Raw genomic sequence first — 15,817 nt, 5'->3', positions numbered from 1 at the left:
ATATCGTATGACCCCACATACATAAAATGTTCAGAACAAACAAATCTGTAAAGAAAGAATATTAGCCTAGTGACCAGAACTGGGGGAGTGGGGAAGGAAGGATTACGGAGTGAATACGAACAGATATGGTGTTTATCTTGAGTGGATAAAAATGCTTCAAACTTAGATTGTGGTGATGCTTGTACAACTCTGTAAATATACTAAAAACCACTGAATTGTAAATTTCAAATGGTTAATTTTATGGTATATCAATTATATAACAATAAAGGTGCTAAAAAATTTACACAAAAATGCAATGGAAATTACACTGAAGTATGAGCACATAATGGTATATTAAAAGTACATCAGAATAAAATACTTGAATTATGTATCATCATATTTATATTTATTTTAAGTGTAACATCATTTATTTAAACATACAGTCATGAGCTTGGCAGTTGCTTGCCAGTCCAGTTTCTGTATTTCTGCCAGTATCATTTAATTTTTAAAGGAACCTAGTAGGAGATCATGGAGTCCTTCCACATTTTTCTGCCAGAAATGATGGTAAACAGAGTTAAAGATGGTTTCTTTCACAGTTGACAGAAGATCCTAATCTACTTAGAAAAATCACTGCTGTTACAAGAACACACTGCCTCAAGCCTAGTGATCTGTGGCTGTAGAAGTGTAACCATTCATTCCCATGGCACACTTTTCTGAGAAGTACTTGATATGACTCATTCCCATTTCTGAGTCACAATTTTTCCCAGTAAGTTCAAATTTTCTATTCCATCCAGTGCTAGCAGTACAGAGATAATGATATAAAGCCCGATAGTGGAAATGTATACAGTATCATTCCTCTTTTGCGTTTTAGAGCTAAAAACGAAGGGTAGAAGATTTAGATAACTCCAAATCTTCAAATATGTGATAACATTTAAAGCGAAGGAATATGAAACTACATGAAAATAATTACTAATTTCTTGTTTTAAGTACCTATAGGTGGCAGAAATTATATAAAATTGTGTAACCTTCCAAACAACTCTGCATAGGTACAAATGGAGAAACATGAGCTCTGAGACGTCAGGCCTGTTGCCTATGGCTACAGTTAATAAGCAGTGCATAGACCCTAAATAAAATTAAATATCCCCAGCTCATATCATGTATGTATCTAATATATATGTATGTATATATATATAATATACACGCATATATTGTATAACCATATATTACAGAATATCATGATAAAAGCAATAATTAATGTTTCACATCAGTTTACAATTTTTGAAATTTATTCATCAAGGTTCAAAAATGGTGAGTGGCTTGCTCCCAGTTAACTAATTAGCTAGAGTCAAGACTAGACTCAAATTTAAGACATCTGCTGAAAAGGCATTTAAAAATATGTTAAGGGGGGCTTCCCTGGTGGCGCAGTGGTTGGGAGTCCGCCTGCCGATGCAGGGGACGCGGGTTCGTGCCCCGGTCCGGGAGGATCCCGCATGCCGCGGAGCAGCTGCGCCCGTGAGCCATGGCCGCTGAACCTGTGCGTCCGGAGCCTGTGCTCCGCAACGGGAGAGGCCACAGCAGTGGGAGGCCCGCGTACCGCAAAAAAAAAAAAAAAAAAAATGTTAAGGGATTCCTGTGGTATAATTCCTTGCCTGTGATGAATACTGAGATTTCTGTTCCAGGTCAAGGCGCTGGCATCTTTTGTTAACTTTCTTCTTTTCCATCGCTGTCCTGTTTCACTCTAGGTGTTTGAACTGTGAGTTGCATTAATAGACATCCACTTTGACTTTCTATCTCTTCCAATTTGCCCCTCTCCTATTCAGAAGCTGATCATTAAAAGCTGTGTGCATATATTCAGGTGAACTGGGAAGTTGAATAATCATGCAATGGGATTAGAACTCCAGTTCTTTGGGTAAGGTGATAATAGCCTAACCTGACCAATCAATTTTTTTCATAATATCCACTGAGCAATGCTATTCAACTCTCTGCTGCACTTAAATGATATAGATTTGGAACAAGCCACAACTGCCTACTTTATCAAAATACTTCCTCTGAATTTACTACTTCCATAATCTAAAAAGAGCCACCTTTCAGAATATGTCTACAGTGATGAACTCTACCGATTTAAAAGGGAATACGGTAGTGTGTCAATGAGAAAAGAATAAGAAAATAAATTCAAGGAACAGTTAGGATTTATGGATTTTAGATTCAGGGTCTTTAATATTCTTAGTATGTTGGCTCACTTCTTTCTTCTTCCTGTTCCCAAACTCCCAAGTAACATAAGGATGTATTGTTACCCATACTACAGACTATGTTATATTATTATAACTCTTTTCTTGAAAAAAGCAGCTTTTTTGTGTCATGTTACTTTGGCCTGCTTTAATTTTACTCTCTTCCCTTTCTTTTTAAAGTTTTTCACATTTAACTCTTTCAAGAAATGTGGTGCTGGTAAGTATTGCCAATTTTAATACCCTGTCCTCCTGGACACAACTGGCCAGGGATGGACATGTGACCCAAGCTGGGCCAATTTAAAATTCTCTTTTGAAACTTTTCTAAATGGAGCTGGCAGAAAAGACTATTTGCTCTCTGGGACTTCCCTGGTGGCACAGTGGTTGTGACTCTGTGCTCCCAATGCAGGGGTCCTGGGTTCGAACCCTGGTCAGGGAACTAGATCCCACATGCATGCCGCAACTAAGAGTTCGCATGCCACAACTAAGGAGCCGGCGAGCTGCAACTAAGGAGCCCGCCTGCCACAACTAAAGAGCCCGCCTGCTGCAACTAAGACCTGGTGCAACCAAAAAAAAAAAAAAGATTATTTGCTCTCTGGTTCTATTGAATTTTGTCTATGCTTCCAGACACTGCTCCTCCCTCAGCCCTTCTGAGTGATGCTGTTTTTCTCCTTCAAATGTAACACCTATAGGCCTTCTGGTGGGGACACTCTTGCTCCTCCTTGCTCCTTCTAGATGATTTTCCCTCTTTCCTCCATAGAACCTCCAGGCTTGGAATCGAATGGCATCGGACCACCTACTACCACTCTGAGTTGTAGGCAGCTAGGACTGGCATCTCACTTCTCTCATTCCTGGAAGATCTTACTTCCTGGCTTCCTGACCTTCTTTCTCATACTATAGATTCATTATTCTTAGTGATTTCAATATCCACATAAGATAATTCTTCTAAAACAGGCCACTTGGCACTCTGACCTCCTTTCAAATGCTCTTGTCCACCTCCCTCTCATTGTCATATCCTAGACTTTGTCAAACTCCTCGTAATCGTCACTGCCTGCGTCACATGCTCCCTCTACTACCTCTTATTGTTCTAGAATACTTTCTCTAAAACACAATTCTTCTACCCCACAAGAACCTGCATTTCCTTAAAGGACTCACCTTTTCACCGTCTCTAACTCCTTGTTCTGATTCCCCTTTTTATCCAGATGAAATTATGTGGTCGATCTTTTATAATCACTCCCATACCCACATCTTCAACTCCCTTCCCCTTTTTTCATCTCAGTTCCCTAGCAAAACCAACACCGATCATATTTACCTTTCTATTTAGCCCACCCAGCACAGCTACATGTGAACAATCTACATCTGTCCCCACCAAGGTCAAATAGGATGACACTAAAGCACACATACATGCTGACTGCAATCATTTCAAATGTATGACCATTAACATCAAGTTGTTATTTAAAACAGCTAGGCAATCAAATGACCTCCCCCTTGTCCACTCTAACCTGCAATACTTCCCTATTATGCTCACTTTCACCTGACAATTTTGCTTCTTGTTTCTCTGGAAAAAAAAAAAAAAAGGAGGAATGGGTATTATTATTCAGGGTTCTCCAGGGAGGGAGAGAGGGAGAGAGGGAGAGAGGGAGAGAGGGAGAGAGAGGGAGAGAGGGAGAGAGGGAGAGGGGGGAGGGGGAGAGGGGGAGAGAGGGGGAGAGAGCGAGAGAGAGCGAGAGAGAGCGAGAGAGAGAGAGAGAGAGAGAGAGAGAGAGAGAGAGAGGGAGGCTGATTTTAAAGAATTGGCTCATGCAATTGTGGGAGTTTGTAGAAGTTCCTAAATCTATAGGCTGGAAATTAAGATCAGAGTTGATGTTGCAGCCTTGAGTCCAAACTTTACAGGCTGGAAACTGGGGCAAGGTTTCTACATTGTAGTATTGAGGCAGTACTGTCTCTTCTTTGGGAAACTTTAGTCTTAGGGCCTTCAACTGATTGGATGACGTCTCCTATATCATGTAGAGGGACCTGCTTTACTCAAAGTCTGCTGATTTAAATGTTCACTACATCGAAAAACAAAACCCTTCCAGCAACATCTAGACTGGTGTTTCAACAAACAACAGGCCATCCCAGCCTAGCCAAGGTGACGTAAAATTAACCACCACACGATGAGAAGGAGAATTTCTGAAGCTCCCATCGCCACATCTAGCCTCCCACCAGCATCAGTGCCCGTATACGCTCTGTTTCCTTCTGTCACTCTAAATCAGGACTTTTTAACCTCAGCACTACTGACATGTTGGGCCAGATAATACTTACTGTGGAGAAGCTGTGTTCTGTGCTGTAAGATGTTTAGCAGCATCTCCGACCTCTACCCACTAGATTTCAGTAGCACTCCTCAATTGTGACAATCAAAAAATATCTCCATGGGCTTCCCTGGTGGCGCAGTGGTTGAGAGTCCACCTGCCGATGCAGGGGACACGGGTTCGTGCCCTGATCTGGGAGGATCCCACATGCTGCGGAGCAGCTGGGCCCGTGCGCCATGGTCGCTGGGCCTGCGTGTCCAGAGCCCGTGCTCCGCAACGGGAGAGGCCACAGCAGTGAGAGGCCCGCGTACCGCAAAAAAAAAACCCTCCAGTTATTGCCATATATTCCCTGGGGTGAGGATGGGGGCAGAATGTCCCTGGGCTGAGAACCGCTGCTATAAATCAACTGTGTTCCTACGATCAAGCCCTCAAATTTGGCACTACATCTAGCCCTTCTCCTTTATTCAAGGTCATTGCTTCCACAATTCTTCCCTCTGCACTTCACGTATCACTGATTTCAGCAGTTTTCTCTCTTTATTGGATCATTCCCAACACTATACTAACATGCTTTTATTCTTCCCCCAAAATATCTTAGTCCCACTTTACCCTTTGTCGAATCCCCCAATTTTCTTTCTCATCTCTAGAGTAAAATTAGTTGAAAATGTTTCTATTCATTGTAACAAATCTCTCTTTTCCTATTTTCTATTAAATTCAGTCCAATCAGAGTTTTGTCTCATTGTTCTCATCAATGTCACCAACAACCCCAGCGTTTCTAACTCCAGTCTTACTTGTCTTATATGCAATATTTGACATAGTCAATCACTTTTTCTCCCTTACTATGCATTCTTCACTTGGCTTCCAGGACTTAACACTCTCCAGGCTTTCATCTGACCTCTTTTGCAGCAACTTTTCAGTCTCAGTTTTGAGTTCTTCCTCCTCATCCTGACTATATAAACTCTGAGTTCCAAGATATTCAGACCTTGAACCTCTTCTCCATCACACTCACTTATTTGCTAATCTCATCCTATCTCTAAGCATTAAATACTGGTCTTCCCTGGCAGACCAGTGGTTCAGATTCCACGCTTCCACTGCAGGGGGCGTGGATTTGATACCTGGTCGGGGAGCTAAGATCCTGCAAGCTGTAGGGTGCGGCCAAAAAAAATACATAAATATTATTTGTACAATAATGATGCCTCAGTTTCTTTCTTTTTTTTTAACACCTTTATTGGAGTATAATTGCTTTACAATGGTGTGTTAGTTTCTGCTTTATAACAAAGTGAATCAGTTATACATATACATCTGTTCCCATATCCCTTCCCTCTTGCTTCTCCCTCCCTCCCATCCTCCCTATCCCAACCCTCTAGGTGGTCACAAAGCACCGAGCTGATCTCCCTGTGCTATGTGGTTGCTTCCCACTAGCTATCTAGTTTACGTTTGGTAGTGTATATATGCCCATGCCACTCTCTCACTTTGTCATAGTGTACCCTTCCCCCTCCCCATATCCTCAAATCCATTCTCTAGTAGGTCTGTGTCTTTATTCCCATCTTGCCCCTAGGTTCTTCATGACCATTTTTTTTCTTAGATTCCATATATATGTGTTAGCATACGGTATTTGTTTTTCTCTTTCTGACTTACTTCACTCTGTATAACAGACTCTAGGTCCATCCACCTCACTATAAATAACTCAATTTCATTTCTTTTTATGGCTGAGTAATATTCCATTGTATACATGTGCCACATCTCCTTTATCCATTCATCTGTTGATGGACACTCAGGTTGCTTCCATGTCCTGGCTATTGTAAATAGAGCTGCAATGAACATTTTGGTGCATGACTTTTTGAATTATGGTTTTCTCAGGGTATATGCCCAGTAGTGGGATTGCTGGGTTGTATGGTAGTTCTATTTGTAGTTTTTTAAGGAACCTCCATACTGTTCTCCATAGTGGCTGTATCCATTTACATTCCCACCAACAGTGCACGATGGTTCCCTTTTTTCCATACCCTCTCCAGCATTTACTGTTTCTAGATTTTTTGGTAATGGCTGTTCTGACTGGTGTGAGGTGATACCTCATTGTAATATTTTGATGTGCATTTCTCTAATGATTAACGATGTTGAGCATTCTTTCATGTGTTTGTTGGCAATCTGTGTGTATTCTTTGGAGAAATGTCTATTTAGGTCTTCTGCCCATTTTTGGATTGGGTTGTTTGTTTTTTCAGTAATGAGCTGCATGAGCTGCTTGTAAATTTTGGAGATTAATCCTTTGTCAGTTGCTTCATTTGCAAATATTTTCTCCCATTCTGAGAGTCGTCTTTTCGTCTTCTTTATGGTTTCCTTTGCTGTGCAAAAGCTTTTAAGTTTCATTAAGTCCCATATGTTTATTTTTGTTTTTATTTCCATTTCTCTAGGAGGTGCGTCAAAAAGGATCTTGCTGTGATTTATGTCATAGAGTGTTTTGCCTATGTTTTCCTCTAAGAGTTTGATAGTGTCTGGCCTTACATTTAGGTCTTTAATCCATTTTGAGTTTATTTTTGTGTATGGTGTTAGGGAGTGTTCTAATTTCATACTTTTACATGTACCTGTCCAGTTTTCCCAATACCACTTACTGAAGAGGCTGTCTTTTCTCCACTGTATATTCTTGCCTACTTTATCAAACATAAGGTGACCATATGTGCGTGGGTTTATCTCTGGGCTTTCTATCCTGTTCCATTGATCTATATTTCTATTTTTGTGCCAGTACCATACTGTCTTGATTACTGTAGCTTTGTAGTATAGTCTGAAGTCAGGGAGCCCGATTCCTCCAGCTCCATTTTTCTTTCTCAGGATTGCTTTGGCTATTCAGGGTCTTCTGTGTTTCCATACAAATTGTGAAGTTTTTTGTTCTAGTTCTGTGAAAAATGCCAGTGGTAGTTTGATAGGGATTACACTGAATCTGTAGATTGCTTTGGGTAGTAGAGTCATTTTCACAATGTTGATTCTTCCAATCCAAGAACATGGTATATCTCTCCATCTGTTGGTATCATCTTTAATTTCTTTCATCAGTGTCTTATAATTTTCTGCATACAGGTCTTTTGTCTCCTTAGGTAGGTTTATTCCTAGATATTTTATTCTTTTTGTTGCAATGGTAAATGGGAGTGATTTCTTAATTTCACTTTCAGATTTTTCATCATTGGTGTATAGGAATGCAAGAGATTTCTGTGCATCTATTTTGTATCCTGCTACTTTACCAAATTCATTGATTAGCTCTAGTAGTTTTCTGGTAGCATCTTTAGGATTCTCTATGTATAGTATCATGTCATCTGCAAACAGTGACAGCTTTACTTCTTCTTTTCCAATTTGGGTTCCTTTTATTTCTTTTTCTTCTCTGATTGCTGTGGCTAAAAATTCTAAAATTATATTGAGTAATAGTGGTGAGAGTGGGCAACCTTGTCTTGTTCCTGATCTTAGTAGATATGGTTTCAGTTTTTCACCATTGAGATGCCTCAGTTTCTGTCTGCAGCCCAGTCTGCTCCCATGAACTCCAGACTCATATCCTTGCACTTGGCCATCTAGTGACAGCCCCTTGATTTTGAGCTTGATACGGTGACTTGCTTTGGTCAATGGAGTGTGGTGGGAAGTGGCAATGTGCAAGTTCTGGGCCTAGGCTTTAAGGAAAATTGAGTCTTCTGCCCCCTGAGAACATGCTTCAACCCTCCTGCTTGTCCAAGGAGACAGTGGAGCAACTATGTCCTAACCCATAGCCTAGAGCCACACATAGGCAAGCTTAGTTCCTACTAGCTGACAGCAGCCAATTCAGTCAGATGACGAAGAATATATGACTGTTCTTTAAATCAATTCAGTTTTGGTAATGCTTTATTACATGCCTTGGTTGTGACAATAGCAAATTAAACTCAACCCCTAATTTTCATCTTACATCTTTTTTTTCACTGTCGTCCTCACCAATGCTGATAACAATTCCATCCTTCTCACTTCTCAGGCCCCCAAATTTGAGTTATTCTTGACATCTTTCTTCTTCTCACACCCCACATTCAAACCATCAGACAATTCTATTTGCTCTACCTTCAAAGTATGTCTGCAACACAACCATCTCTCATGCTTGCTAGCTAACCTGGTGTAAGCTACCACCATCTCTTGCTTAGAGTGTGGCAATAGCCTGCCAATGGTCCCCCTGCTTCTATCTGCCCTAGTGCTTATAGAGTTTGTTTTCAAACTCTTTACTGATAAAGCAGTGACTCTTAAGAACCAGAGGACCAGTCAGAATCAACATTCCTGAAACCAAATCCTGGCCTAGCTCTACATTGGACAATTTTGCTTAACTGCTCTGCACTTGCTGACAGAGTCCCAAAGGTCCTTTTCTCATTTGCATTTCTCTCTTTATGGCTGGATATCATCAAGTCTCTTTGAGAATTATGTGGATATCCTCGGTTTTAATTTACTTACTCTACAGAGAGAACTAGTGGTTCAGATAATCCGAAAGAATATCAAGAAAATAACACAGCCTTAACAATATCCAGAAAAATATGTATTGCCACAAAGACTAAACTCCTTTGCAAATTCCCAAAATGCTCAGCTCTGCCCCGTATTTACAGCAGACATAGAAGAGAAAGAGTTTATTAACTTAGAAGGAAAGAAAAAAACATTAACATAACAAGTCATTAAAAATAGTACAGTATTATGAAGCAAAGTATAATCTCAATAAATTTTTAAATAATTGCTTTTGTGGCCGGTTCTTGAATGATCTTTGTATTCAGAGATAGCAACTGTCATACTGGTATATAAAGTGTACGTGTGTGCTTACTTTTAATGCATGGAACCAATAATATTTTGCAATATGAACATGAAGCTATCATCTCTTGATTTGTGGCTCTACCATTCATTGACGATCTTAGAGCAGTGGATTTAAACTCTTTTTTCATCTTTGGTCTAACATATTCTCATCAAATTTAAAAGCTTTTATTTTTAAAGAAATTCATGAACCTTACAGCTTGCATTTTTCTAACCTTAAAAGTAATTACTGCAGAAAAAGTTGCATATCTACAAAATGGAATACTGTGCAAACATTCATTTATATTAATACGGAAGAAATCTTCAAGATATAGGCAAAAAAGGAAGGTGTAAAACAATCTTTGTAGTATGCAATTTTTTGCAGGAAAGTGGAGAAATAATATATCTTCATATATAAAGAAACACTGAAGGATACAAAAGACACACAAAATGTGGTTATTTCCCACTTATATCCTTTATATGTCATTTTGATTTTTAAGCCACAGGAATTAAAAAAAAACCTATAAAACAAAGTATTTTTATCTTATTGAATAAAAACAAAATAAAACATACATACACAAAAAGAGCTTTCTTTCACCTCCCTCTTCTGGAAGCAGATTAAGATAGAAAGGGAGAATAATAGCTTGTTACTGTGTATTTTCCAATTATTGTCTTCATTTTTATAAGAATGAGAGTAAAAAAAGAATGCTGCTATTTTAGCCAGGCTACTGTGTACTGTAAAATGAATGTTTTTAGAAGAGTCCTTTTTGTATTCACTCAGAATTAAAACTTATTTCCATCCACAGCTGCTTTTGGAAGCTTGCAGCTGTAATCTGAGAGCAGCAGATGCCTGCGTCTGCCAGGAGCCGCAGGAACACAGCAGCAGAAGCTGGTGCCCTCTGCTTGTTTGTGTTCATGCTCTGCTTGGGCTACTGTTGTCTTTGGAAGGAGTGACATTAATGCAGTGAAATCAATCCATTTTGTGTGCCACTAAATATTTTCATTTGCTGTGTAATCATGTATATAGTCCCTATTCCTGATGAATCCTGAAGTAGGCTCAGGAGGGTGTCCATGTTTATTGTAGAGAAGGAAGACATACTTACAAAAGGCAAGTAAAAAGAAGCAAGTTTATGGTTGTTAATTAACTCTTCATAATGACCTGTAATTTCCTTAGTTTATTTTTCATATACCTCACTTTCAGTTTGGTGCATAATTTAGCCATAATTCATATGGCTAACACATGGATCCAAACCAAAATATGTACAATCCATAATACATACATCCAAAAAATATAAAAAGATACTGTTACTTCTGTTTCCACTTAATGCTTCAATGACTGGTTGACTCTCAATATTCCTACAGATATTAGTAATGGGGTTGTAGACTAAATATTTATGTGTAATCTCCTCTAAAATTTTTAGGAAAAAATATGAGTCTCAAGGAAAGATAAATTGTAAACACTTCCTGAATGGATTTAGTAGACAGAAAAAAAATGCTAAGAAAAAATGGTTAAGAATTAATTATCTCTGTATATGAATGACATTTAATATGAAAGAGTTCTCAAAGAATTGCTAACCCAACAAGAATTACACGAAAACAGAAGTGCAATTCTTAATGGAAATTTATTCCAGCTATTCACTACATTAGTGATTCATCTGAAATCTTTCCATCTACTTATCTGTGTCAATTTAATAAAACTTTAAAAAGAATTTGTTAAAAATTAACAAAATGGTCATCTCTCTAATTTTGCAGAAATTCCTCATGTCCACACATCTAGTCCTATAGAGTTGTTTTCTTTTCTTTTTTTTTTTTTTTTGGCAGTACACGGGCCTCTCACTGCTGTGGCCTCTCCCGTTGCGGAGCACAGGCTCCGGACGCGCAGGCTCAGCGGCCATGGCTCACGGGCCCAGCCGCTCCACGGCATGTGGGATCTTCCCGGACCAGGGCACGAACCCATGTCCCCTGCATCGGCAGGCGGACTCTCAACCACTGCACCCTAGAAAGCCCTAGAGTTGTTTTCTTAAATGTGGAGGAGATGCAGGAAAAGAGGGCATATGAGTAGGTATGCTATTATGTTATTTACAACAGCAAATGGCCTTTTGACATTCAACTAGGTAATCATATGTATTGGGTGGCAAAATTCTAGATGTCTCAATAAATGCTTACTTAAAGATAATCCAAACAATGTTCAAATAACCATTTTCTTTATGTGTTACAAGTATTTCACACTGACCTTGAGCCACTGCAGCATTCTAAAGTGCCTCTGAACTATCAAAGATGCAGTTATGGTCAATTTAATGTTAGTGCTAAGAATATGTTAATATGAATTATTTAAAATTGTAACCCAAGACTAATAATCTCTACATAGAGTGGCTTATGTTAACCAGAATATTAAGTTCATAGACATCCTCACTGATCATATATTTGCAATTTGCTGTACTTACAAATTTGAAAAAAAAAAGATAAACAATAACAATAATGCTCTAGAGATGTTCTTTTGAAACACAGGTTTCCCCTCTCTCAGAACAGTTTTTTTAAGTTTTTCTTGTTGAAATAAGTGACCCTCTCCTGAGCTCCCATTACAGCCTTTTTCACTGTATGTTATATGGCAATTATATCTGTTTACATGTTCATTTCTCCTTGAAAACATTTAATGTCTAGAGGGCAGGGATTGTCTTACTTGTGAATAGTGCATGAACATATATTGAATTTTGTTGTTTTTTGGGAGGTGGCTGGCAATCAAGGTTTTTGTCTTGTTTTTATTTTTTATTGATATATAATTGGCATGTAACGTTATATTAGTTTCAGGTGTACAACATAACTACTTGATATTTGTATATATTATAAAATGATCACCCACAAGAAGTCTAGTTGACATCCATCTCCAGACATAGTTAGAATTTTTTCCCTTGTGATGAGAACATTTAAGATCTTCTCTCTTAGCAACCTCCAAATATGCAATACAGTATTGTTAACTTATAGTCACCATGCTGAACAACACTGAATTTAACAGAAGCATATGGCTGTTACCTATTTCAGTGTCACAGGTGCCCGGGCCTCTAACAAACATGTATTAAACTCCTGTGGTATGACTGTCAGTACATTAGGACAAGAGCTGGAAAGTGAAAAGAACAGAACTCCAGAGATACCTGTAGCTGATCTCTGATCAGTGTCATCTGGTGAAAGATACGAACACATAGGCAGTAATTACAGTACAAGGAGATCAGTGCCATCAAGGTCATTGAGAACACAGAGAAAAAAGAAACCTACGTGGAGAAGAGGAGGTGACACTTGAGTACAGTCCCAGAAAGTGAGCCAGAGTTCGTTCACACAAAGGAGAGAGCAGCACACACAAAGACATGGATCTAGGAGAGGCCCTCAGTGGTGCAGATGGTGAAAACCTCAGTGGGTCTGGATGGCAGAGCTCGTAGGGGCACAGATGGGAGGTGACCCTGGAATGGAGGCCTGAGTCTAGACGTGGAGGACTCTGCACCTTTGTCCTGTGGACTAAAAGACACATGTGGGAAAGCAGGAGAGAGAAATGAACAGTGTGGAGGGTTGATTGGAAGCAAATGAGAGATGCAGGAAGAAAAACAACATTGAAGCTACTTATAAAATCAGTTACCTTCTATAGCCCTGGGCAGCTGGCTAGACTACCTACATGTGTAATTTAATTTAATCCTCACAACCACCCTGTGGGTTAAGTGTCATTACCATCATTCCCTTTTATAGATGAGAAAGGCTTTATGGTGTGAAGTCACTTGCCCATCCATGAGGTGGGCAAACGGTACAATCATTCACACCCAGATGCACATAACTCCAAAGTGTATGCACAGAATCACTAAATCTATGCCTTATATCTAACTTTAAAAATGAAATTTTGCCATTTGAGACAATAGGAAGGGACCTGGAGAGTATTATGCTTAGTGAAATAAGACAGACAAATACTGTATGTTTTCACATATATGTAGAATCTAAAAAATAAAACAAATGAACAGATAAAACAGAAACAGATTCACAGATACACCAAACAGAGGGGAGAAGGGTGGGGGAAGGGGCAAAAGAGGTGAAAAGGTTTAAAGGGTACAAACTATTGGGTATAAAATAAGTAAGTTACAAGGATGTAATGTACAGCACAGGAAATACAGTCAATATTTTATAATAACCATGTATGAAGTATATTCTATAAAAACATCAAATTACTATGTTGTACACTTAAAATCAATGTAATACTGTAAGTCAACTCTACCTCAATTTTTAAAAAATGGATGTTACTGGGAATGTGATCAGAGGGAATGAAAAACAAAAACAAAGCAAAACAATGTTATATGTACGCTGGACCCTCTCATTAGGCATCTGGCTGTTCCCTCCCAGAGGCACATCCAGGAACTCCTGCCACAGGGCGTGGGGACTCTGATCCACAGAGTTCGACGATGATTACAATAAGTATATGACACTGAGGTGATTACCTGTAACATTTGTTGTTATGCTAATGCAATTTTTAACTGAAGGTGCCTGGCAGAAAGCCTTTTATAAGCTGCAAAGGTTGAATCTCCACACAGCCCTACAACTACTGAAGGAAAAAAACAAAGCACTACAATGGCAACACGGCGGCATATGCAAATGGACTTTAGGTCATCCAGAATATGGAACTTTGGGGCAAATTGCCTAACATCCTTGCTATTTTATGTGCTCTATTGTTTGACTCTCCATATTATGAGCTTGCTCTCCTTTGGCCTGTGAAATTGATCTTATGATTTTTCTTTTCAATCCATTTCAGTAGGTGTTCTAATTTACATTTAAAATATATGGGCAGTGAAGTAATAGCCCCAAGAGACTCTCTATTACACTGATATGGTGAGCATGAACGTGAGCACATTGTGTTGGCCAATCTCTCAGCAAGAGTAAGAGAGGGGGCCCAGAACAGACGGGGGGGTTTCTCAACCATGACCTATTTAGCTATGTTTTCCTTCATCTGACTTGCCATTTCAGTCTTTAAAAAAGCAAGGCATCAAGTAAATGTTAAGTGCAGGATTTATTTATTTATTTAATTTCTGGCAGCTGAAAAATATAGATGGATTAAGTGTGTAGTCTTAGAGCTAGAAAGCTACTTACATCTATCATCATATGGGTTTGACTTGGTGGTTGGGAGTCTCAATCCACATTTAATTAAACTCCTTTGCTTTTTCAAACGAAATCTCAGGAGCACACACACACACAAAATGTTTCCATTAGTGCAAGCCTTCTGTGGCTGCTGGAATTTGATTGATTTCATTGCATCCTGAGTGTTCTATCTCCACAGGAAAAGTCTAATTTGTTCCCTTTTTGTCTGTGCCCCCCAACTTATTTTACTTGACAAGAATTTGGAATTCGAGTTGTATGAATACTTTTGAAGGCTCACTGCTTGAATTTAGTGTGAATTTCTATTATAACGTTGCAAAATTTTAGCAATAATAAATGATGTGAGTAAATTAAATTTTTACCAAATTAGAAGACCCAGCATGTTTGATTTTATAAAGAATGTCTGCACGATACATAGAAATTAATGTCAATATTAGTGTCTTTCATGAAGCCCTGACATTCCCAATAGTTAAAAGAAGTGAAGAATACAGGAAAGATTTCATGAGTTATGTTCCCGCCTCTCCGCAATGTAAACACAAATATGCTATGACCTGTATTAGATGAGACTGGAGAAAATGAAGTGTGACTGGATATAAGTAAGTAGAATATCATATATTTTACAATCAGGGCACCATAGATTTTCTAATAATTTCCACTTGTATATCTCTGTTCTTCTGAGGATCTCAAAGAACTTTATATTCAGTCATAAGCCAAAGCAGCCTACTAAAAGTAGATATTATATTGTTGTTACAATATGCCCTGCCTTGAAACAAGCAAGTATATATTAATGAACTTTGATCATGAAGAATAATTGTAGGTTATTTCGCCTAACAATTTTCTTATATTTTTATGAAAATTAATACTTTTTATAAATATGTCTAAATATCTGCATTCTACTATTCATTTTCATATTACTTGTCTATTATAAGATAATATTGTCTATTGCCTATGACAAAGGATTGCAATTGTAAATGCATACTTAAGAATTAAAAGTTGAAACAAACACCAAAATTTAGGAATCAAGAAAAATTAATGTAATAATGTCTGATTTATGAACACATAAGTGATAATGAAAAAATTATGTTAACCAAATTTTACAGTCCTCACAAGAAAGAATCTGTTATTAGACAAATATTTTATGTCCGGCCACACAAGCTGTTTTGAACGTTGTTTTGTTGTTATTGATGTGACAAATACACGGTTGCAAGATGAGACCCGATACAGTCATACAAATCCATACAAATCGTTTCTTTGAGTTCAGCTCAGCCTAGAGCCCCGTCTAGAATCACATCATAGATTTAATTACTTCAGCTATTCAGGTTTAAAGGAAAATGTTTTTGTCAAGTTAGGTTAGGAATTTAGAGAAATTTTGATTGGATGCCCGACTTACTAAATAAATGCTTCACATCACCTAAATTCAGTATATATTTACAAAACTTT

Source organism: Mesoplodon mirus, assembly GCF_964341445.2.
Source record: "Mesoplodon mirus genome assembly, chromosome: 20".
Lineage (NCBI taxonomy): Eukaryota > Metazoa > Chordata > Mammalia > Artiodactyla > Ziphiidae > Mesoplodon > Mesoplodon mirus.
Note: the sequence above shows the minus strand (reverse complement) of the source record.